Source organism: Protopterus annectens, chromosome 1.part0 (assembly GCF_019279795.1).
Source record: "Protopterus annectens isolate FY-2018-M chromosome 1.part0, PAN1.0, whole genome shotgun sequence".
Taxonomy (NCBI): domain Eukaryota; kingdom Metazoa; phylum Chordata; order Ceratodontiformes; family Protopteridae; genus Protopterus; species Protopterus annectens.
In genome coordinates this window covers 1,207,426,304-1,207,450,557 of record NC_056725.1, presented here as the reverse complement: position 1 = coordinate 1,207,450,557, position 24,254 = coordinate 1,207,426,304, and positions in this window count along the sequence as shown.

The following is a 24,254-nucleotide window of genomic DNA, read 5'->3' as shown; positions in this document are numbered from 1 at the left end:
AGCTTCTGTCTGTCTTTCTTCCTTGATGTATTCTAATTTAAACAAATTAAGCTTAGTTCTGTCACTAGACAATCTTACTATTTCTTTGGTTATTCTGCATTGTTTTGCATTGTAATTATACTTGTAAAATGACAGCCTTTATGACTCGGTTATATTACATTGTACTTGTAAAAATAACAATCAGTATCAAATGTTTATATTTGCTACATTCTACCGTTTTGCTTTTATGTAATATGTTGGAGCTTGTCTCTCTGTGCCTCCTCTGGAAATGGGTTATTGCCCAGTTGGAGTTTCACTGAGTCTAGAAGAAACTGTTTTGAAAAGGCAAACTCCTATATTTTCCCATTTCTTTTGCATTTGCACTTTGGGCCCTATTACGGTTAAAAGACTCTCTGTTCATAAGGTAAAAGAAGATTCAGTGCAGACGAGAGCAGGATCAAAGCACACCAATGGTGGAAGCTAAAGGAACCCATGAATACTTCCACAATGCTTTAATAAAGAGATGTTTGTAAATATCATTGTACCCAGGCAATTGTGAATAAAATGAGGTTTATCTGTCAGCTGCATGACTGACAAGAGCAGATTGAGCTAAAGGGTCTATATTACAAGACCGAAGACGCATTTTTTCGAATGCGTCTTGGTCGAACTTAAAAGGCTGAAAATGCAAAATATCGGAGCGACTGTTAAGCAAATTCTTTCTCTGGGAAAGAATTCGCTTGGCCGCTTCGGTACTTTGCCATTTCCGGCACAGTAGTGCGGTCTCGGAGTTGGTATATTTAAGTAGGGGGTGGGGGGGGTGAAGCCCCCACTTAATATAATGTTTGAAATTGATTTTTTTTTTGTTGGAACAGCGATTTTGTTTCCCTTGGAAAAAAAAATCGCTGTTCTGGCACTTCGACATTGTAAGCTTTCGCTTACATAGGGTCGATCAATCACCATTTGCTTTTTTAAGTGTTCGGTGATTTAATATAGATCCGAGTTAAAGAGATATAGTGTGCACTGCTCATGTCCTAGCGACTCAAACCCCACTACTGACAATTCCCCTTAAGACGTCAAATGTGGGACTGTTCCTTAGTAATAGGAAGGTTTCTATGAACTTCATAACCTCCAGTAATGTCCGCACTGCAGATTTCCTTTGAGAAAGCAATGTTTTTATTTTCCATAACACTCTGCTGGATTTTAAATGTATTCACACACATAGGTTTTATTTTAGCTGACTTCACATTTAGGTAGTTCAGAAAATCTGACCCATTTTACAGTAATATCTTTGAGAGCGTTTAATGTATTCAGTTCTCGGTGCTTTTATGCAGAAATTTAGAAAAATCTTCTGGGGTATTACAATCCCTTTATTCACCTCCCACTGATATTTTAATTATGCATTAATCAGACTTGTTCAGTACACATGCTAAAATGTATTTGCCATAGTTATTCATATGCAGGATTGTTTATTAATAGAATTTAAAGACATCACTGCTAGCAGAGAGATGAGTTATCCTTGAAACAGTAGGAAACAGATTCATTTCTGATTTCCAGAGGCATGGCTCGCATATTTTTGAGCAAAGAATTTTGGAAAACCAGTTTCCCTTTCTAAATTTGCATCATGAGAAAGGAAGATTCTTGAGTTCTGTGGAAACCCAAGAATTATCTTTCCACAGATGTGTCTTGACCTCAGAGTTTATTGCATAATTTAGCAAGGGGCGTAGGGGGCTTGCCACCTGGAAAACACATGATTTTTGATGTTTTGATGTATTGACATTACACACCCCTGTGATTACACATGTATGTGTTCAGAAATAACTGAGTGATTATTTACCCTATGCCTGAATAAGCTATAATAGTAATTTAAAATTCTACTATTGAGAAATTTTCTTCATGAATCACTGATGAGCCTCACATTTTGGGCATGCCTTGGGTGTGCTTGGTAAGACAGGTGCTTCTTAGTGGATAAAGTAAAATTAATTATTAACGAATGAAAATGATTTACAAGAACTACATTTTAAGTTAACAAAAGAATGGAAGTATATGAACAACATGGCAGGATACAAAGTAAATCACAGAGCCCCAAAGTGGGAAAATGAAATTTAAATAATCTAAGCCCCAAACTATAACACAGTGTGATAAAACACAGGTACTAAAAAAAAAAAACAAACAAAAAAACCCATCGTAAACATATGGAGTAGCTGTGCCTCTTGAAATCCCATAAAGCAGTGCAAGATTGGGGTTTCTTAATAACAGAACCAGTAAATATAGAGCAAGAAAAAGTAACCCTAAAACACAAAGCTCAACATGTGTGTGACAAGACAGTATGTGCAGTTAGGATAGATAAGTTTAGATATTATGGCTGAAATGCATCACTAGGCCACACCACTCACCCAGTTAACAAAAGAATGAATTAATGAGCAAATAAAATACTACTTTTCATCACAGTCAGAGCTGTGATAATAATTTTTCTTGACATTAAATGACTCAAGAGACCACATATTCTTTAAATAAGTAGCCTAGAAATTTATTTGTCTGTTTGTTAACTGGATAAATCCATGTGTGCAACCCAGACATACTGCCTGATTAAACAACTTGTTAAGAATTGCACAGTAGTTAAATGGAGACTTAGGGATTCAAACCCAGGATTGGAAGACAATAAAAAACAAGCTCAATTGTACCTTTACAGCTGAGAAACTGTTAAAACCAAAATTTGATGAAAAATAAAAAAATGTGTAGATAAAAACCAATAAATGGCGCGAGAGCTAGCGAACCCAATAAGTGCTTTCGGTGTATAGCGTTCTTCAGATCGTGACTTCCTGTAGCCCTCTCTTCTTATTTAAAAGAACATCAACCAGTCTGTACTATAAGTGAGTGTACATTTGAGTTTATTATTAGCACTTTCCTTCTCTTGCTCATTAACGCTTGCCATATTCTTTTTAATAGGTCTTTTATCAGAGTAATAGGGTTGACCTTTGTTCCTTATTTCTTCATGGCTGTAATGGAACCTAAGATCCTTTTGTCTATAGCCTCTACTTTCCAGGTTGCCATACAACCTATTACATTCCTTTTCAAAATCAATATCCTTGGTACAAAGCCTAGAAATATGGACAGTTTGATTTTCCATGATGTTTTTGAATACATGCCCCAGTTGCATACTGTTATGATGTAGATAATGGTTCTTCCATGTGTTTTTTCTGTGCAGACTAGTATGCAGCCTTTTCTTAGATTGCAAGTCCAAATGGATATCTAGAACTTCTATCTCAGAACTAGAATAATTTAACTTGAACTCCAAGAAATCAGTACTGTTGTTCAAATAGTCAGTGAACAACAATAGTTGCTCATTTCCTTTCCAGAGAATAAAGATGTCATTAATGAAACTTCCATAATAAAAAAAGATGCTCTTTCCATGGGTTCATATCAGAGAGGACTTTTGACTGTTCCCCATTGTGCAAAGACTATATTGGAGTAGCTATTCGCACAAGGACTGCCCATAGCTACTCCCCAAATTTGCCAAAAATAGTCTTAACCATACACAAAGACATTGTTCTCCAATACTAGCTCTAAAAGGGAACATATCAAATCTGTCTGTAATCCTGCTTGATTTAGAAAATCATGAATAGCTTCAATCCCATAGTCATTGGGAATCACAGTGAACAAGCTGTTGATATCCATGGTGAGAAGAAGGAAGCCTGTGACATCTTTCAAGTTTTCCATTTTCATATAAAGATCATTGAGAAAACTGCCTGTGTCTTTCAGGACAGTGGTGGCCCTAGGTAGAACCTTCTTGAGTTGATCCTCCACATATATAGAGAGTGGTTCAGACAGCCATACTCTCCCTGCTACAATATGTCATAGTGGTGGATTACAGAGATCTTTGTGGATTTTAGGTAGCCCACTGATGGTGGGGATGGTTGGGTTAATTATCTCAAAAAAGTCAAAAAGTTCTTTAGATATACATCTTTCCATCAACATATCAGAAAGACTATTTTGAAATTTGGTGATCATCGATTGTAACTCGTTCTTACTAATCTCTCTGTATGTGTGCTCATCCTGCAGCATATTCAACATTTGATTTCTATACCAGAAGGAATCCATCACGACAATATCATCACCTTTGCCTGCAGATTTGATAACCAGATCTTCTCTAGCCCTTAGATGAAACAAGGCTTCTCTTTCTTGGTAGTTGATGTTGTGGAAATGTCCAGTATGATTAGTCCCATCTCTGAAACTCACAACCTCATTCTCACATAAACGAAGAAAGAGTTCCACATTGGGATGATTGACATGTACAAAGGTGCTTGATTTCTTATGCAATTCACAGTTAGTCCTATTATTCATACCAAATATGGATTTTAGAGTAATATGTCTCCCAAATAATCTAATGTCAGTCACAAATTCATTTAGATCAGAGCGTATTGATGGAATAAAGCTTAAGCCTTTATTTAATAGATGAACCTGTTCATCGCTTAGATCAACTTGAGAAAGGTTCACAACCAGTGTCTCATTTGGTGGATCTAAAATGTTAGCTTCTTCCTTTTCCTTTTCCTTTCCTGGCTGTGTGATCGCGGATTCCTTAGTGGATGTTGCTTGATAAAAACCTGAAGTTGACAAGCAAGTGGTGCATGCATAGCCCCATCTTTGGGTCTGGTCCCTGAGGTGCTAGCAACAGGTTCAATATGGGTAATAGATGAAGGTAAAACATTGGAGTTTGTCTGTATCACTACGACTTTACATATGGATACTTGCTCATTTTTGTTGTTAGCCATTTCATCTCTACTAGGCAAATGGCTCAGAGTATTAAATGAATAGTTCTTATTGCTTTGAGCAAGATAGTTGCCTTGGCCAGTACTTGGTTTTCTTCTATATAAAGATTTTTTATGTTCATTCATGGTATGTTCTTCCTTGGGCCATTCAAAGATGTTGCCTGCTTTGAAATCGTGAAAGTCTCTGGCACTTGTTTTGGTTTTAAGGTCTTTCAGTTTCATCTCATAGGCATTCAGATTCACTTGTAGTATCTCAATCTTCCTTATACAAGTCTCATTCAGTTCCATCTGCTCAAGTTCAGTTTGCTTAGATTTAATAAGCTCAGCTGCAGCAGTCTTTTAAGGTTTAAAGTATTCAATTAAGAGTTGCATATATTTGAAGCTGGTTTCCAAATTAATGGCCTGCCACTTGGCCAACAAGTCTGGGTAGCTATTCCCATAATTGGATAGGCATTTAACCCTCATTCCTCTCAGTATTAGGGTCTGTATTACGTTATCTGATGCTGGTAATGTTGAACACCACAACACCAACATGTAATGTGCGAACTACGGTAACGACGAATGTACAAAACCACAAAATGCACAATGTCGAAGTGTGATGGTTGGCCCGTCTGCAGTATACCTCTGTTAGGTAAGTGTGTGATAGTTACGGACCTTAGGGTTAGGGTGTGGGTTAAGGTAAGTGCACAGATAGGTAATGTATGTAAGGTTTAGTGGAGGGTTAGAAGTAGGGTTTTGTTAACTGTATGTGTGTGGATTATTTGTTTTGTTTGGGTATATGTCTGTAGGGTAAGTGCGCGATCGTTACGGACCTTAGGGTTAGGGTGCGGGTTAAGGTAAGTGCATAGATAGTAATGTATGTAAGGTTTAATGTAGTGTTAGAAGTAGGGTTTGGTTTGTGTATGTATGTGTTTTATTTATTATGAATGGGTATGTAGTATGTAGCGCGCGGTGGTGTTGGCCAACTATGACGGTTCAAGTTTTGAAAATTTGTGGTGTAGGGGGCTCGACATATTTGTGGTTCATCCTTTGTGTGTCAGTGTTGTGGTGTTTGATGTTAACGGGATTCGATAACGTAATATAGACGCTGGTATTACCTTATGATGTATGATGGCTTCCAAGTGAAAATGCTGCCATTGCAATCTCTTTAAATGAAATGCTACATTCTCCACCTCTTTAAATATCATGGTAAAATCTTCTTGAACTGGGAGTAATGGAACCGACTCAGTCTTTTCAGTGTCCAGGTTTAGTTTCATAAGATGATTCACAGAATCACTTAATAATTCCATCAAGGAACCATTTTTCTCTGGCATTCCTAAATTACTCTCAGCCTCAGAAGGTATGCCAATATAGGTTTGGCTTAGATATGTAAATGGGTCTTTGAAGGCTTGCTGCCTATTGGTGGAGCTTCAGAAAGTATTGCCCTGATAGGGTAACTAATGATTTTGTTCTATTGGGACGATCAGAAGGTGTGCTCTGTAATTATATGATTTGATTGGTTGATGTTCTTTTAAATAAGAAGAGAGGGCTACAAGAAGTCACGATCTGAAGAAGGCTATATGCCGAAAGTGCTTATCGGGTTTTGTTAGCTCTTGCTCCATTTATTGGTTTTTATCTACACATTTTTTATTTTCCATTACATTTTGGTTTTAACAGTTTCTCAGCTGTGAAAGTACACTTGAGCTTATTTTTTATTGTCTGTCTTTTCCTCTGTGTACAATTGTGGTTCTTAGAGCTCTTGCTTAGCAGGATTGGAAAACAGTTTCTTATCACCTCATAGCTAGACAGCTGAAGGCAAACTAAATAGCATCTTTAGTTCTGGTTGAAAAATTAACCTGTTACTCAAGCAGGGTGAGATTCAAGGAAATAAGAAAGAAGAATCTTATTATCCCATCCTGAAACAGGTATCTAATGAATAACCATTTGCTGGTATGGATCCACACTGAGTCAGTAAGTAAATAGGATGACCACATAGTAATTATGAGCAACACCTGACTAGAAGAAAGTGATATGTGCCTAAAATATTAGAGTGATGTGTCATCTTTTGAAAGGTGTTAGCAGTGGTAATAAAATAAACTGTTTTTTTCTAGTGACACTAAACTACAGAACAGAGACAACCTAACCCAAATAACAAAAGGATTATTTGTTTATTTATTTCATGTTTGTTTACCAGGAAAGTCTGTCTGGGTCCATGGAACCAATTTTGAGCAGAGACCCAGGGAGAAAAGCTCCAAGAGTGGATTTACATATTGTCTAAGCAAATACAGTACTTCATAAACTGTGTCAAAGGTAGACAAAATATCAATAAAAATTGTACATTGGCTTTACAAGATGGCTGCATACTAAGAGCTTAATTTCAGCTCTGCTATTATGAAAACAGAAACTCTGAAAAGAGAGCCAATGAACTTGTCTTTTTTTTGGTAAATTTCACTAATTGGCTAGTAAGTGTACTGCCTGGATGCCAGCAAAAAAGAAATTCAGAAAAGCTGAAAGAAAATCAGTCACAGAAGATGATCAGAAAACACTGACTGTGAAGAATTCTGCAGCTGTTCAGCAAAAACTAGTACAAGCTCCAGCTTTGCTGGAAGACATGGCTTCCAGTAACCCAGAGGAAAAATAAGTCAAATGTACTCAGAGCTGATTAAAATAAATGAAACTTTGAAGGAGTATATCAACTCAAATAACAAAACACTGAAAAAAATTAAAGAAGCTTTAAATAGAGCTGAGGTGATAAAACTGCAAAAATCAGAGGCTGAATTGAAGAAAAGGCTGGCTGAATATAAAACTGTTTAATAAGAGATGTTTAAAAAACAAAGCATGCAAGTAAAATCTGAGATTTTCTACTGTACCAGAGATGCTGGTAGGAACAGACTGCATTAATTTTATGAAAACACAAATAAGCAACTGGACTGGTATTCCACAGCAGGAGTTGTTAATTGAAAGGGTACATCATGTGTATGCTCCAAACCTGGCAATGAGAAAGAACCTAGACCTTTAATAGCAAAGATGCAATCCTAGTAGCAGAACGAGTTGATTCTGACAAAACTGTGGCAGAAGAACAAAAAACTAAAAGTAGGAACCAGTAGAGAGTTTAAGGAAAATGATTACTCACTGTACACCAGGCAGAAGAGGAGTAAATTTATTCTACTTACCAGGGAATGTCGAGAAGCTGGCATGAGATTCAAGCTGCTGTATCCAACTATTTTCAGAATATTCATTCCTGGAGGGTCAAATCATTTATTGATGCAAAACGTGCTAAGAAGAAAATACAGAAGTTTCTCTAACAAAAATGAGGTATGAAACAAGAGATTCTGCTTGTTTTTCTGGAAATAAAGCCAATAGAGAGACTGTACCAGTGTAACATTTTCCAATGTTATAAAAGGAAATGATTGAGAGACAGAAAAAAGCAGAATAGCTGACTAGAAGAACCGGGAATATGTTGGAAATGAAGCAGAGGATAGAATTCGGAGGTGGAGATCAACAGGAAGAAAGCCAGAAACTTAGAAATTGACAAATAAATGTGGGATTACAAAGCATTAATTATATTTGTGAACCATGACAGAAAAAGAAAACCTGGAAATATCGGACTTTTTTGACTTTGTTAAACTTGTAGGGGACTCCAAAGCATATCCCCTACTTCATGTCATTAATGTCTGGAAGATCATTTTGGAGAGGGGAAGAGGAGGGAAAGAGTTAACTGTAGGTTAAACAAAAAACTTGTTCTCAAAAGTAGTATTTTTATAATGCATATCTTAATCTGCATGCTATAAAGTAAAGCTTTTTCAGTTATTTAGTGTAATAGGGATACAAAGTAAACAAACTCCCCTGCTTTTTTACCCTTCTTCCTTCTTTCTCCTTGTTCAGTTTCAAGAAATGTAGGTACTACAATCTAAAAAAAGAAGAAAAGTCTGGTCAATAGAGCATTATACAAGAAAAATTGATGTGCTTTTTCTTTACTCATGCATAGGGGAATGACTGGATTAAGGTCCTTGACTTGATCTATTATCAAGTTTTACGTGGAAGCAAATAAATGAAAAAGAACACTGACTATATTAAAATATTTTCCTCTAGTAAACAAATGAGTGCTTGTAGAGGCAACTGTCTATCTGGTTCTCCATGGAGACAATCTGATAAAGGGGAAAAAATAGTATACTTCTTTCTTTCAATGGCTAGGAGATGTTTTATGAAAGCATTCACATGTTTTTTTTTAAAGTGTGGGAGAAGAATAAAGATAAGACAAAAATATACAGCACTTAGTAGAAGCACAGGCTGTACCATGCAGCTTAGCATGGATAACCTTCCTTATATGTTAATCCAAGTCTATGAGTGTGGCTGTCAGTCTGGGACAATTGTTCCTATCAGGAGGGTTAAATGTCAATATTCAAAGATGTACACAGTTCTGTGCATTAGTATTAAGTTAATAAGTTTTAGGGGTGTTCTGAGGATGTGTTTTTTTTTTTTTTTTTTTTTTTTTTGCGGGGTTTCACTAAAACAAAAGGTTTTGTAAGATGTGACATAGGTTCAGATGGATATGACAAGAAACAACTGTATACAAGATCAACCTGCCAAACATTAGTATATGCATGTAACACAAAAGCTGCAACTAGACATTAAAAAGCTGTTACACATAAAAGGTGGGACTAGTAACATCTCAGCATAATGACGACACTTTCTGTATTATCTTTAAATGTAAATGGTCTCACAGATATATACAAAAAAGAAAGACTAGTGAACCATATTAAAAAGTACAGAGTGTAAATAACTATGCTACAGGAGACACATTTGGAAAGAACTGAGCATGTAAATTTGATAAAGGTTTTCAGGATGGTTGTTCAGCAGAATATTTGGGACAACTGAAAAGGCGAGTACTTATATTAATTGCAGGAGGATCTCCAATAGTTATAGAAGAGAATAAAAAAGATAATAATGGAAGATTTGTAGTACTAAGGGGCTACTGGCAAGGAGGGAGGATTACACTGGCATGTATTTATATTCAACCTAAAACTGCTATAATGGAGCTTAAGAAAATTCTGGGAGAAATATTCAGCTTTCAGCAGGGAATATTCTTATAGATGGGGACTGGAATTTGATTTGCATCAGTGAGGATGTGTTGGGGACCCAGCAGGGAAAATATAGCAAAAGAGGGTAGACTTTTGAAGAAATTTATAAAGATATTTGGCATGAAAGATGGGAATTCGGTAGTAGGAGTTTGGAGTGAATTTACATATTTTTCCCCAAGATACAAAAACTGGGCTAGGCTAGACAGAATTTATATTTCACAGGAGCATGTGCATTTATTTGAAAGTTTTGATATGTATCCAACAACTGTGTCAGATCATGTGCCAATAATAACTAAAGTAAAAATGCAAAGTAATGAAATAAAAATAAAACACTGGCACCATCCCTCCTATCTGTTGAAAAGAGAAGATTTAAGGAATGGGTAGTGGAAATTATTCAGGAGTTATTAGAGAAGATAGAAATTTCTTCTGAAAATTTAGCTAGAGAATGGGATAAAATTAAAGTGGAGTTTAAAATAGGGTAGAAATAAAAGTAAGAGGGATCTGGTTAAGAAATAAGATTTTTTTAAGAGGGACTGACAAAGATTAAAGTATTGCAGAATAGGGGTAATATCATAGAACAAGATGAGGAGCAGCTGCCGAATGCCAAACAGAAAATAAGGGATTGCCTTCATAATATGCATGAGTTTAGAAAGATTGCTGTTAAATAACTGTTTTTCATAATGACTCCAGAGCACAAAAACTGTTAGCACAACGACTCTAGCAACAGAAAGTAGAAAGGGTTGTCACCAAATATAGGGAGCCTGTAACAAGGAAGATAATGAGATCCTATACAGGTACTAGAAATATTTTGGAAAGTTTATGAAATATGTATAAATCAGAGAAATATGGAAAGCAAGAAAAGGTACAAATGGAAGTGTTTATGGAAGTATTAAATATGCCAAAGTTAGCGGTAGATGAGGCTCAATTACTAACAAGACAGGAGGAGATGAAATAAAAATGGTGCTGTATAACCAACCTACAGGAAAGTCCCCAGGAAGAGATGACATTCCTTTGTAAGTTTTGAACCTAGGAGGGGAAAAATCTGATAAAGATCTGGAAGGTTTTGTTTAACAGCATTTTAAGAGGAGAAAAAGCACGAACATCCTGTAATAAAGTGGTGCTGACTGTAATATCTAAAGATGGTAAATATTCATCAGATCCAGCTTCACATAGGCCCATTTCAATTCTAATCCATGATTATAAAGTGTTCATGTCTAAAATGGCTAAATGAATGACAATGGTGATGCCAAAATTGATAGATATGGATCAGTGTGGTTTTGTGGAGGGGAGGCAAACATTTGACAACATCAACAGAACACTGATGATCCAGAGGAAATCAGAATGTCAGAAAATACCACTGTTGTGGTGGGTCTTGATGCAGAGAAAGCATTCAGTAGAATAAGCTGGGATTTTATGAGCAGGTCAATGTAAGCATTGCATTCCCTGCTAAAAAGATAAGGTTGATTAGGAGGATATATGAGGGATTGGAGGTGAAAATTAAAGTTGGTAGGTTCCTCTCTGATAATTTCTGTTTGAGAAGAGGAACTAGTCAGCAGTGTCATCTTTCCCCTTTGTTATTTGCTTATATTTAGAAATATTAGCAAAGAAAATAAGGGACTCAGAAATTCAAGGATATAATTGATATCCCTGATAAAACCAGAAATGGACATTTCAGTGTTGTGGAACATTTTGAGACAGTTTCAAATCTTTTCAGGATACAAAATTAATGAAACTAAAACAAAGGCAATAGTTGTAAACTATGTACCCACATATGAACTGGTTCAACAATATCCATATTTATTGAGATATGATAAAATGGAGTATTTAGGAGTATGGACTAAAAAGGATTCTGTTGTGGCAGCTAAGGATATGTGGAAAGAGCCTAAACAAAGGGTAATACAAAAACTGACAGATTGGAAGCTCTGTTTTATGGATAGCAAGACACAGGCAGTTAAAATGTTTTTAGTCCCTTTTAGTTTTATACAAGGATCAGGCATATTTTTAAAAAACAGAGAAGAAGTTGTGGATAGCATTTAATAAAGAGTTGAAGGATTTTATCAGGGAGTGGAAGACCTCAAGAGTCAAGTGGGATAAGCTAATTCTTCGAAAAGAACAAGGTGGTTTGGGATTACCTGATTTGAAGGGTATTTTAGAGCTGCACAGTTAGGCTTTTATACATAGCAAAAGCAAAAGGCTATAATTCAAATTGGAAAGGGATGATGGCAAAATGGGTGGGTGTTCAAGAAACAAGGAGAGACTGGGATTTTAGATGCAGATCCTTCAGGAGAATAACAATAACCATACATAATATCATATTCATAAAGTAGCAGAAAGTATTCTAAGAACTAAGCCAACATGGGAATGGAGAAAGTAGATTCTGCTGATAGGGATGACTGTAATTAGGCATACAGACAACAAGCGAGAGGGGGCTGGAATTTATTGGAGAAAATTGGCAAAGAAACAAGGTATTGGGAGGAAATAATTAGAGAGAGAAATGTAATCAATTGGGAGGAGGCCAATAATTTATTTGGACTGCAGGCTAGAGACTGTCTTCCCTATCAAAGATTGATATCAGAGTATAGGTGAAGAGAAAGAAATAGGGGGATCCTAAGTGAAAGACCAACACTGGTACAGTTTTTAGTACAATTTAAACAGAAGCTGCTGTTAAAAAGGATAATTACTAGGGCATATAACATATTTCATGATGACTTTAAGAATTGGTCAGAAGGGGTTAGAAAGGTTTGGGAAGAGAGACTGGATAAGCAATTCACAAATAAATAATGGGGAATATATGTAGGTCTCCCAAATATGCAACAAAGTCTTGAAGATTTTGGATCTTTGCTTGGGAGTGTTTACTTCGGTAGTTTTATACCCCAAGTAGACTCCAAAGATTTTTTTCCCTCAGGTGGATAGCAAATGCTGGAGGTGTGATGGGGAAAAAAAGGTAATTGTGAAAACATATATATATATATATATATATATATATATATATATATTTTTTTTTTTTTTTTTTTTTTTTTTTTTTGAGTGTAAGAGTTGGCAGACTTTAAAAGCTCCCAGCAGACTACATTATCAGAAATACTGGGTAAGCAAATTACTATAACTAAGGAAATGATTTTTGTTATCTACTATACATAATCAGAATTGCCTAGACATAGTAAGACCTTGCTGAGTCTAATTATGGTGGCTACCAAGAAAAACAATTACTAGAAAATGAAAATCAAAGTGTAAACCAACTGTAGTAGAAACAAATATAAAAAACAGTCTCACAGGGTAACGGAGCAAAACAAAGCTGAAAAATGCAAATGTCATCCAAAGGAGTTAAAAACTATTTATTCCAATCCAAATAGACAGGTAAGCGCTTTCACCCAGTAGGGCTTCATCAGACTGGGTACTCCAGTTTCCTCCCACATTACAAAGACATGCATCTAGAGCATTTCTCCCCGGGCCTCTGCTGAAAATTGGCTTTGTTCCAAGTCAGACTTTCCTGGCAAACAAATATTAAATAAATAAAATAAATTAAAAAAAATAATGTTTGCCTGACAATGACTGGATAAATTATAAGTGATGTATAATGTTTGCAACTAAAAATATGTCAGTATGGTTTGTTTTCATTTATGTAAATGTATGATTGCATAATTCATAAGTGATAATTTAGTAAAGATGTTTCTTATTTTAAAAAAGAAATAAAGATTGTGCATCTAGATTAGATTAATTTTTGACAGCCAGAGGGAAAAACATATCAGTTTAATGTTAAAGTAAAAGGTCACAATTATTAATGCAGTATGATGCATTAGCAAAAAGGATTGATATATAGATTATAGTCTATAAGAATATAAGATGATACAGTTGTAGTTTAGGAATATCATGGGGGATAGAAGGCAATGGGAAACACTGTGAAAGCAAATGTGCTTATATCACATTATCGAAAGATGAAAATAGTGAACGCTATTTCACCGAACCTAAAATATCTAAACCACATAATATCGAACATTCAGAACAGCAAATTTTTTCCTTGGGAAAAAATTTGCTATTCCGAAACACATACACACAACACAAGCACACCTAAAAAACATCAATACACACACATACACTTATAATCCTACAACTAACCCTACACTAAACTATACATACACTACTATCTATCCACTTACCTTAACCCAAACCCTAACCCTAAGGTCCGTCCCTATCGCACAGTCACCTAACCTGCGCCCTTCCCTAACTCACCTAACCCGCGCCCTAACCTAACTCACCTAACCCACGCCCTAATCCTAACAACCACACAATCGCACACTTACCTGAACCTGACCCGTATATTTCCACCACAGCGCTGAAAATAGTGAAGCCACAGAACCGGCCAACCAAATTCTTTCCCTAGGAAAAATTTGGTGTTCTGCAGCTTCGCTATTTTCAGCGTTCACTCAAAATGGTTCGATATTAGAACATTCGAAGTTTTAAAACTTCGATGTTCTGATATAGACCCAAAGTAAACATGCAGAAGTGATAACAGAGAAAGCAAGGCTGGAAACAGGGTGAGTGAGAGAGACAGAGAGAGCTAGAGTGAGAAAAGGGATAAGGTTGGAAGTCACAAAGAGGGATGTGGACCTTTATATATAGATGAAAGGAACAGGGAGAAAGAGGAAGAAGACAAAGTTATGATTCTAGTACCGAGGTAGTTAAAAGGGAAGAGACAGAAAGGGAAAGAGAAAGAAGATGTTATACTATCAAGTGGGATTTGAGCAGGAGCAAATACAGGCTTTGCTTAAGAATTCTTTTAAAGTAATTTTAAGTGAGAAAAAGTTAACATTTGCTCTAATATTTGAGGGAAGGTTATTCCAGGCTATGGCAATGGAGCAGAAGGAGAGACATTTCCTGCAGTGTTTCTTTGGGCTTGTGTACTGAAAGAAGATGTTTAGCTTTGGATCTTAGAGATCTACTGGGGAAATAGCTAGGCAGAACAGAAATTAGAGCAGGGCAGGCAGTGGGAATATAGATATTATATAATGACAGGTCATTAACATTCAAAAATGTGTACACTGATTGGTCAGCCCAAACAGCATACCTGTTGTAAATTAAGCATATACTAATAGAAAAAAAGTCTGGTCACTCAGACTTTCTTCTATTAATGTATGCCAAGGCTTTGCAGTTTTCTTGAGCTAAGAGGATGAGCGGTACGTATGGAGGGCAGAGAAAATACAACGAAAATCAGGTACGTTATGTAAAACTAATGAAACATACCTGATTTTTCTTCTATTTATGCCCTCTCTCTTCCCTCTAAACTGTCCAAATTTCACAGTTTTTTTTAAAAAGAAACAACTGAGATCTTCCCCTCTCCACTGCTTACGTTCCAAAGTACTGATGTACTGTGTAACCATGAGAACATAAGTCCCATATGCAATCAACAAATGCGCAGGATACAGAGACAGTGTAGAAGAACACCACAGCACTGTTATACAAAGAGATTATTTAAAAAGTAAGTTATTTTTTTTTAAATAATGTCATTGTATAATAGCAATAACCAACTCCTGGGTGTGATATATTGAAGATTTACCCACCTTCTGGCTTCTCCCTCATGATTAAACTACACCAACCATGAGCATATCTTCAATATACCACACCCACTCCTTGGTTATAGCTATAATATTGTGGACTATTAAGAGTTGTATGAAGGTGAGATGATGTGGTTACTCAAGCCATCTCAGCAATTGAAGCAATGTACAATGGTGGGTAATATATGTAGAGCTGGTAGCAAATTTAGCTATTTTATTATAACAAGCTTCTCGTTTTGATAATTGAGAGATCTGGAGATTAGTGTGGCTATTACCACAATATAAGAGGGAAGGTAATAGGTATTTGCAAGAGTGATTCTTCTGAACTGGTTAAGAAAAGATGAATATCTGTAGAGCATACTTAGTTTCTTTTGTTTTTGTATGTTATTCTAGATGTGGAGGTAGAATTTTAGATTTTCATCAATGATTACACCTAGAAGCTTGGTATATGGGACTGCTTCAATTAGAGTGTTATTTTGGGTATGAATTGTAAAGTTTTTTTTCTGTGAGTTTTAGGGAAAAAGCATAGGAGTTTTGTTTAACTGGGGTTAAGTAGCAGTTGAGAATTATTTAGCCAGAGATCAATGAATGAAAAAGCTTCTTGGGTAATTTGTGGAAGGTCAGCAAGGTTATTTGCTGAGCAGATACTAGTTGAACCCTCAGTGTATTGGATTAAAGAGGCTTGGCAGGAAGATGTATGGAGGTTGTTTATGAAGATGTTGAACAAAAGTGGCCCAAGGATGGAGCCTTAAGGCACTCCAGTGATAATGAGGAAAAAAGGAGAAAGGGAGCCATGCCATTTTACTGACTGTTGTCTGTCTGACAGATAACTTATAAACCATGCATGGGAGGGGATGAGAGACCAAGTGAGGTTAGTTGGTATAAGAGTTCAGTGTAAGAAACTATATCAAATGCTTTAGAGAGATCTAAAAATAGTACAGACACACATTGGCCAGAATCTCTGGCATGATTTATAGTGTCCAAAGTAATAAATAAAGTATAATAATAAAATAAGAGTGTGGTTGCAGTGCTGTGATTTGGTCTAAAACCATGATGGATTAGGGTAAGGAATTTGTTAAGGAGACGATAATTAATGAGCTGTGTCTGGATGTATTTCTCAAGTACTTTAGACAGGGGTGATAAAATAACAATGGGGCAATATTTAGATCTGAGGAGTTACCTCTATTTTTGTAGTGAGATAATGAAGGATTTTTTTCCAGATGATTGGGACATATGCTTCTGAGATTGACCTATTAATTAGAATACTGACTGAATAAGCTATGCCCTCAGCAGCAAATTTATGGTATTTGGCAGGAAGATTGTATGCTGAATTTGAACTAATTTTGAGTTTAAGTAATTTTTTTATAAAGCTGGGAGAGACAGGGTGGAGTAGAAATATATGAGAATTTGCAATAAGGCATTGAGTAATGTCAGTTTTAGGAGAAAGGGATAAGGAAGAGGTATCAGTACCCTGTAAAGATGTGTTGTTAACAGAGGATTGGTTTAGCAAAGCTATGAGGTATGCATTGTTTAGCACAAGGCTAACAATGGTTTTGATAAAGTGAAACTTAAAGAGAGTGGGCAGTTTGAAGAGAAATTTATCTGGGTAGGGACAGGGGTTGTGTTTTGTGTCTGATTTAAGAAGTGACTTGATTGATGACCAGGGGGTTGTCTGTGTTGTTTGATTGCAGGTTGGTATGGAAATGCTTTTAATAGCTGATAATAAGCTTTTTGACTTTATTTCAGAGTTGTCTATAATTTTGTATATTATCATGAGTTTTATTTTTTAGCCATTCATCCTGTGCTTTATTTCTAAGGGGCATTAGTTGTTTGGTAGAACATGATAGCCATGGGGCATGATTGGTTTTCATTCTTTTAGTCCAAGCAGGAGCTAAGCTGTTAAGTATTCTTAAGAATGCAGTGTTGAAGTGATGTACAGCTTCATCAACTGGAAGAGTTTTTGCAGTAGACCAGGTAGTAGACTTTAATATATGTAGAAAGGAAATTAGGTTAAATTTAGTTAGCTTATAGATTGTCTTGTGCCGATGTTCTTTAGGGATATATATAGAATTTCTGATGATGTAGGTGGGTAGGTGGTCACTTAGGGTGTTGGAGAGAGTACCACTTTGTGTAAACTTACTTGGGTCTGATACCAGGTTCCCATCCAATGTGGATCCTTGGTTGTAATTTGTGTCATATCTTGTAGGGCATAGTATGAATTGTGACACATAGAAGAGGTTTATAGATGTAGAAGGAGAATTTGATGTAAGAGTTAGCCAATTTATCCTAACATCACCAAGAATGATAATTCCATACGAGATGTCAGCTGTGATCCAAGATAAGACATTTTCAATGGGAATGCTTTGTCCTGGGGGAATGTAAATGACAACTATACACAGGTTTTTGTAGTTGTTAATTTTCAAGGTGGTAATCAGTAGTTCTGCTTTATTGACTTTAGGAATTGGATTCAAATGTGTGGTAACTGAAGTGATTAGTGTGAAATAATGCAATCCTACCAGCTTTTTTGTGTAGTCTGTCTAGCCTAATTATATTATAGCCTGGAGAATCAATTCAGAGTCTTTTATATTGGGTTTTAGCCAGGTTTCTGAGTCAGCTAAGAAATCAGGAGTATGTAATACCATCCAGGCATGGAAGTCTGAGATTTTATTAGAGATGCTGCAACATTTGATGGTAATGAATTCAGTTTTTTGGTTTGGGATAGGCTCACTGGAATAGGGAAAGGGCCTGGAATAGGGTACTCATCCCCAGAGAGAGAGAGATGAATGAGAAATAGGTGGGAAGTAGTTTGAATATTAAAGGGGATATTGTTAAATAAAGTTGAGACTTAACAAATTTGGCGTTATTTTGTAAAACTTTGATTTTGGGAGAAGTAAATGTGGAAGTATGAAATAAACTAGGTGAAATTTCTGAAAAACTTTTTGTGTGGTCAGGGATAGTTGTATTGGATGTTATAGAAGTAATATGGATATTAATAGTTCATGTATGGTAGGATGTAAGTTAATGAAGGATGAAAAAGAACAGTGCAAGATAATTAAAGAATTGGAATGTAAGTGGTGGTGAGGACATAGTGCTCTATTATCGTATGTATGGGCCAAGAGTTTTAGTTAATTAGTTAGAGAAGAGAAAGAGGAAGAGGTTAAGAGAAAGAGGAATGTAAATGGTGGTGAGGACTTATGGTATATATGGGCCAAGCGTTTTAGTTAATTAGTTACAGAAGAGAAAGAGGAAGACGTTAAGAGAAAAATTGTTAAAAGGTGAGCAGGGATTATGGTATGTAGAGTGAAAGAAATGTAATGGATGTGTGTTGGAGGTGGGTGATGATGTGTAGCTTAAATATTGTTTTAATTGGTTGAAATGATGAGTGGTGGACTGTGAGAGGTATAAGTTCAGACATAGTGGGGTAGCTGGGAATTGGGGGTAGGGTAGGGGAGCAGAGTAAGCCCGAGCTGAGACAGGGCAAACAGAGTGAAAAAAACAGGTTGCAACTGCTCGTATTACTACAGCAAACAATCAGTAAGGATTGAATGCTACCTTGTTTTCTGTTTTGTTTTTTAGATTTAAGTTTTAAGTTGTAAGGAGAAAGAGAAAGATCACTGAAACAGTGTCAGTTTGTATACAGAGAATAGGGCTGGCAAGGTATTAAGTCAAAAATAGAATTCTTATAAAAAGCAGAGATTTAAGGTTAGGTAGAAAAACAATTACAGCAGTAATGGGATACCAGTATTTGAAATAGACATAAAATAGATAGGACTAGAGAAAGAGATATAATAGATTAGGTGTAAAATATCACCAATAATAAAATAAAAAATATAAAAGCGTAGCGTACATTCATAGTGGAGACTGACTATTTATAAATGGGAAATAGTAACAAGTATGAGTATATCCTGGTGATGTGCGAGAAAAACAACCAAGGTAGTGAAACAATGAAGTAGAACTGCATAAAAAAGTAACATACATCCAAAAGGGATGGGCAGTATAGGAACTACTGGTTTATAAAAGCTTCTTAGGTTCCTTTGGGCAAAGTGTTCAGCAAGACTGGTGCTATACTTGTGGTTGGTTAGTGGGCTCAATCTTGATTATGGAATGAGCTTGAAAAATTAATTTCTTTGGAAGATGTTAACTGGGCTTTAATACTAAATCTGGTAGATATATTACACAGATGTAATGTCCTTTATGGGACTGAGCTATAAAAATAGCACCTGATGGAAATTGTAAGAATAGACCTTGGGAACCCTTTAGTCAATCAGTCTTGTTTTTTCTGAGCCTTCATTCTTCAGGTATATTATATTGAAACCCCAGTTCATTAGAACTGAGCTGTATTGCTTTTTGAGATCTAGTAACAGTGTAGGTGAGGAAATTTTCAATTTCTCCAACTGTTGTGCAATCTTAGTATATTTAGAGAAGCAGAGCGCAAGGGCTGCATAGACCCCAAGATGGTAAGCAGGCGGCTTGCTCCCCTACAAAAACAGTGAAGTGACTAGTGTGGAAATGTTTTTGTTTATTTTCTGTGGAACAAGGACTGATGTCTCAAGCTTGATGTATTGTGTACCAATAATTGTTTCATCAATGTAGTAATGTAGACCATAGCATTCATAGTTAAAATTCCTGCTCTAAAGGCATTGATATACTGCAGGTTCATTCAACAGAGGTTCAACTAACAGTAAAAGCTAACTGTTAACCTTTCATCTGAATTGCTTTATTCAGATCTAGAGAAATTTGCATTTTAAAAAGTTATGAGGAAAAACTGAATTTGTGAAGAAGGAACCCCCAAAATATAAGTCCTGTGTCTTAAATCATATTAGAATGGAACTTAGTGTACATTAACTGGAAAAGCTGTTGTGGTACTGGTTGATGGGGGGGGGTGTCTTACTTCAACAGCTTTAATTAGGGTTAACAGATATGGAAGCATACTGCTCAACCTCTTAGAGCAAAAAATCAGGACAAAGCCTAAAATGATGGGGGGGGGACAAATAGGGACATATTTTAAATATTACCCTTACAAACTTAGAAAGTTGATAGAATAATAGGTTTTGCATTAGCATTAATTTTCCGAAGGATGTGGAGTCTTAAACTCAAATGTTTGTCATTATTTAATGACTTCAATCCTCAGCTATTTGCCAGAAAGGGACAGATTTTAGGGGGAACACACCAAAAATATGAGGCAAAAATCTGGACATTCTTAAAAGGCAAGATTATGTGGAGTACATAAATATTAACCTTTTCTCCTTTTCTATATTTCTGGGACTTACTGCACATTAGGTTGCACTACACTGTCTCAGTCAGAAAACCTTGTAAATAGCCTGAATACAGACACACGAGAAATATGTGCACTGAAGCTCATCAGTTTATGAGCAAGTATGATACTGATCAAAAAGACATTTTTTTTGCAGGGAGACAAGCATCCCTGCATACCCTACACCCTCCTTACTTTATTATTCACACTCTAAGGTCACTGTATCTCAGATGAGGAGTAACTATTGACTAGCAATGTGACAACTGTCTCGATTTTTCATGGTTCACCAACCTCAGACCACTCACAACTTGCTAAGTTGCAAGTCTATGCAATATTGATCTAAAATCAAGTAAGCAATAAATCACAGGCTAATACTTACTCAAGCTTCTGTACTCAACAACATGTGAATTAAGCTTGGGAGTGACTATAAATTGTTTCTCTGCATGTGAAAGGTGTGGATTTCTTTATGCAGCATACAAAACTGAAATCATGACTCATTTCCAACCTTGGCACCTGAATAATTTATTTTTATTTTTATTTAGCCTTTGTTGGTTGGATTAATCCCATTATGCTAGTTTCATCTTTTCAGGGGAGACCTGAGGTGATTATTTCTACTGCTATGGGAAATTTGGCCAGGGCATTAGGGAACTTCCCCTACTGTTTTCAGTAGGTGTCATGGGATTTTTTACATTCACCTGAGCTACCATGGGACCACGATTTAATGCCTCATCTGAAGGATGAAGCACTCAGGAGTGCACCACCACCTTATGTTGCATTGCAGTGTCAGTATAAAATAAACATTAACTCATTTACATGGTGTGGGAATAGAACCCACAGCCTTCTGCAGTACTACCTATTGAGCTTCTGAGACCAAGTACTATAACTGTGAGCTTCATCTTTAATTACATATTAGTAGTACTTACTAACAACGTATCGGGGTAGTAACTCAGGTCACACACTCAGCCATTTAGGGAAGAGTACTGAGAATATTTGGCCAAAGTTTTTTGACAGTCTAAAATATCTTTATTGGGAGGACAAAAGTAAAATGTAGAAAAAAAGTTAGTTTAGCTCAATGATAAAAAATGGAAGCATAACAGTATTTATAAATTGTTCCAGTCTGTCTCTCTGTGGCTTTCCCTCTGTGTTACTGGTTGAATTTCAGTTTGTCTGAGTCTGTTACTCAGTCACAACACACAGGTCTTCCTTAGGGAGGGACAGTCATGGGGTGGTATGAGGCCAAATGTAAGTTTGCTCTGAATGGTGGAGACTGCCTTCCCTACCAGGGATTGATAACAGAGTATGAGCATAGACAAAGGGATGGGGAGTATTAAATGAATGACTAGCTGTGGGTGGGTTTATAGTAGATTCTAGAACAGAAGCTGCAGTTAAAAAGGGGATAATTAGTAGAGCATATAAAATATCATGTGATAACTATAAGGATCATTCAAAAGAGGATAGAAAAGACTGGGAATTTAGAATGGAAAGGCAATATACAAAGAAACATTGGGAGGATAGTTGCATGGCTCCCAAGTTTGCAACAAAATCTGGATGGTTTAGTATTTTTTTCATGGAAGTGTTTGCATAGACATTTTTATACTCCCAGTAGACTTCAGACAGTTGTTCCATAGGTAATGGCAATTGGTGGAGGTGTGATGGAAAAGAGATAGGTAGTTCAGAACATGTGTCTTGGGAATGCAACAGTTTGGCAGATTTCAGCATTTCCTTACACTACTTTGTCAGAAATGTTGTGGAAGCAAATTACTATAAGGAAATTATTATTCTTTTTTGCTGGGATAAAGAAACTGAACTGCCTAGCACAGAAAGGCAGTTAAGTTTATTGCTGTTGGCTGCCAAAAATGTAAATCAAAAACTAAACAATCTTTAACAGAATTATTGTATGTTGTAAAGGCAATAAAAGAACTGGAAGTGTGATCTTGAGAACTGTGAAGGAGAAAACTACATACAAATAAATGTAATCTCTTGGAACAATATATACAGAATAATGTGCAGGAAGAAGGGTGATATTTCAGGGGATGCAAAACTTGAGCAATCTGTATCGTTAAATTGAAGAATAAATAAGAAAGAACTATGTGTAATGTATGAAAAGAAAAAACTATTTGTAATAGTTTGTTTTCTCTTTTGTACTTGAATTATACTCGTGTCACTATGTTCCATGTGATGTTAATAGAGATGTTTAAAAAACACAGAGGCTTTCTTTGTTTTAGTTCCCTCACAGAAACAAGCATAGTATTCTTTTTCAATTTCAAAGTTTGCTACAAACTCCACTTACAGAACACATCACTGTGCTGCATTAAAAGAACTAAAATGGCTTGAGTTACCTCAGCTACTTAACTGCCACCAGCTAGTTACTGCTTATAACATCCTCAAGAACCCTGAAAAAACCCCATCAATATTAAATCTTCTTACCCACTACACTGCAAATCGGAATCTCCGATCTAGTGAAAAATCTCTCCTCTGCATCACCAGGGCAATCACTCCTGCAGGAAAAGCACTCTATTCCCACACCATTGCTAAAAACTGGAACTCCCTTCCCCATTTCCTGACCACTGCCTCTACCACCCCACAATTCAAAAACTCCCTCAAATCACATCTACTTAATACCTGGTTATGCCCTTGTATCACTTAACTTACCCTCACTCTTCCATCTCCCCCTTCTCTTTTCAGCTTCCTAACTACTCACTTTAACCCTCTGCAGTTCAATCCCCAGCCAGTTACTCTGGCTATTAGTTGCTACTGCTCTTGTAGGGCTTCTGCTGCTCTCCTTTGTCACATTATACACCTGCACATTAAATGTACATTTTTAACTGTTTTCTGCTGAAAATGCCTAACTTCATCCAAAATGTGATACATAATTTCAGCGTGTGTGCGTGTGTGTGTGTGTGTGTGTATGGTTAAATGTCTACTCCACATTGTATTTTTACATGATCATTGCACAGCACTGTATAAATTATTTTTATTTTTATTATATTGTCTCTTTTTGTTGTACCAATGTTTGGAGCTTTTCTCCCGGGGCCACTGCTGTAAATGGACCTGGTCCAGTCAGAATTTCCTGGTTAACAAATGTAAAATAAATAAATGTGGGGACAGTTTTAACAACATGCACAAGTCTTCCCTGGCTTTCCTACCATTGGCTGGGTACAAAACAAAAATGCAACTTGTCAACTACACTTCCTTACAGCTGCATGTTCTTATGTACCATTTTCCAGTACGAATCACTCCCTGAGCAGTTTTTAACTACTGCACTTGTAGAGATTTAAATTTTATGGATTTCTAATTTTTACTGCACTTTTGTAATCATTGAATTAGTGCATTTATGTAAGGGGAGAGTTTAGGGCATGCATGGGTAGCTGATCCCTGCAAACCGTTTTGTTTTTGTGTTTTGTATTGAGTTGAAGCTTTGTCCAGTTACTTTCATTTTGAATGAAACTTTGACCAGTTGAACCTCAACAGGATGTTGTTTTGGCTTTCCAAGTACAGCTTTTTCCAAACAATAAAATACTGTACCTTGTCATTCCAAAGGGTGCAAAAGTGTTGGTCTTCTCTGTTTGATTTTATTTAAAGACAGAAAGTCTTATTTGCAACAAATTCCAGTCACTTTTGTTGGGTTTTTCTGGTGAACGAAATG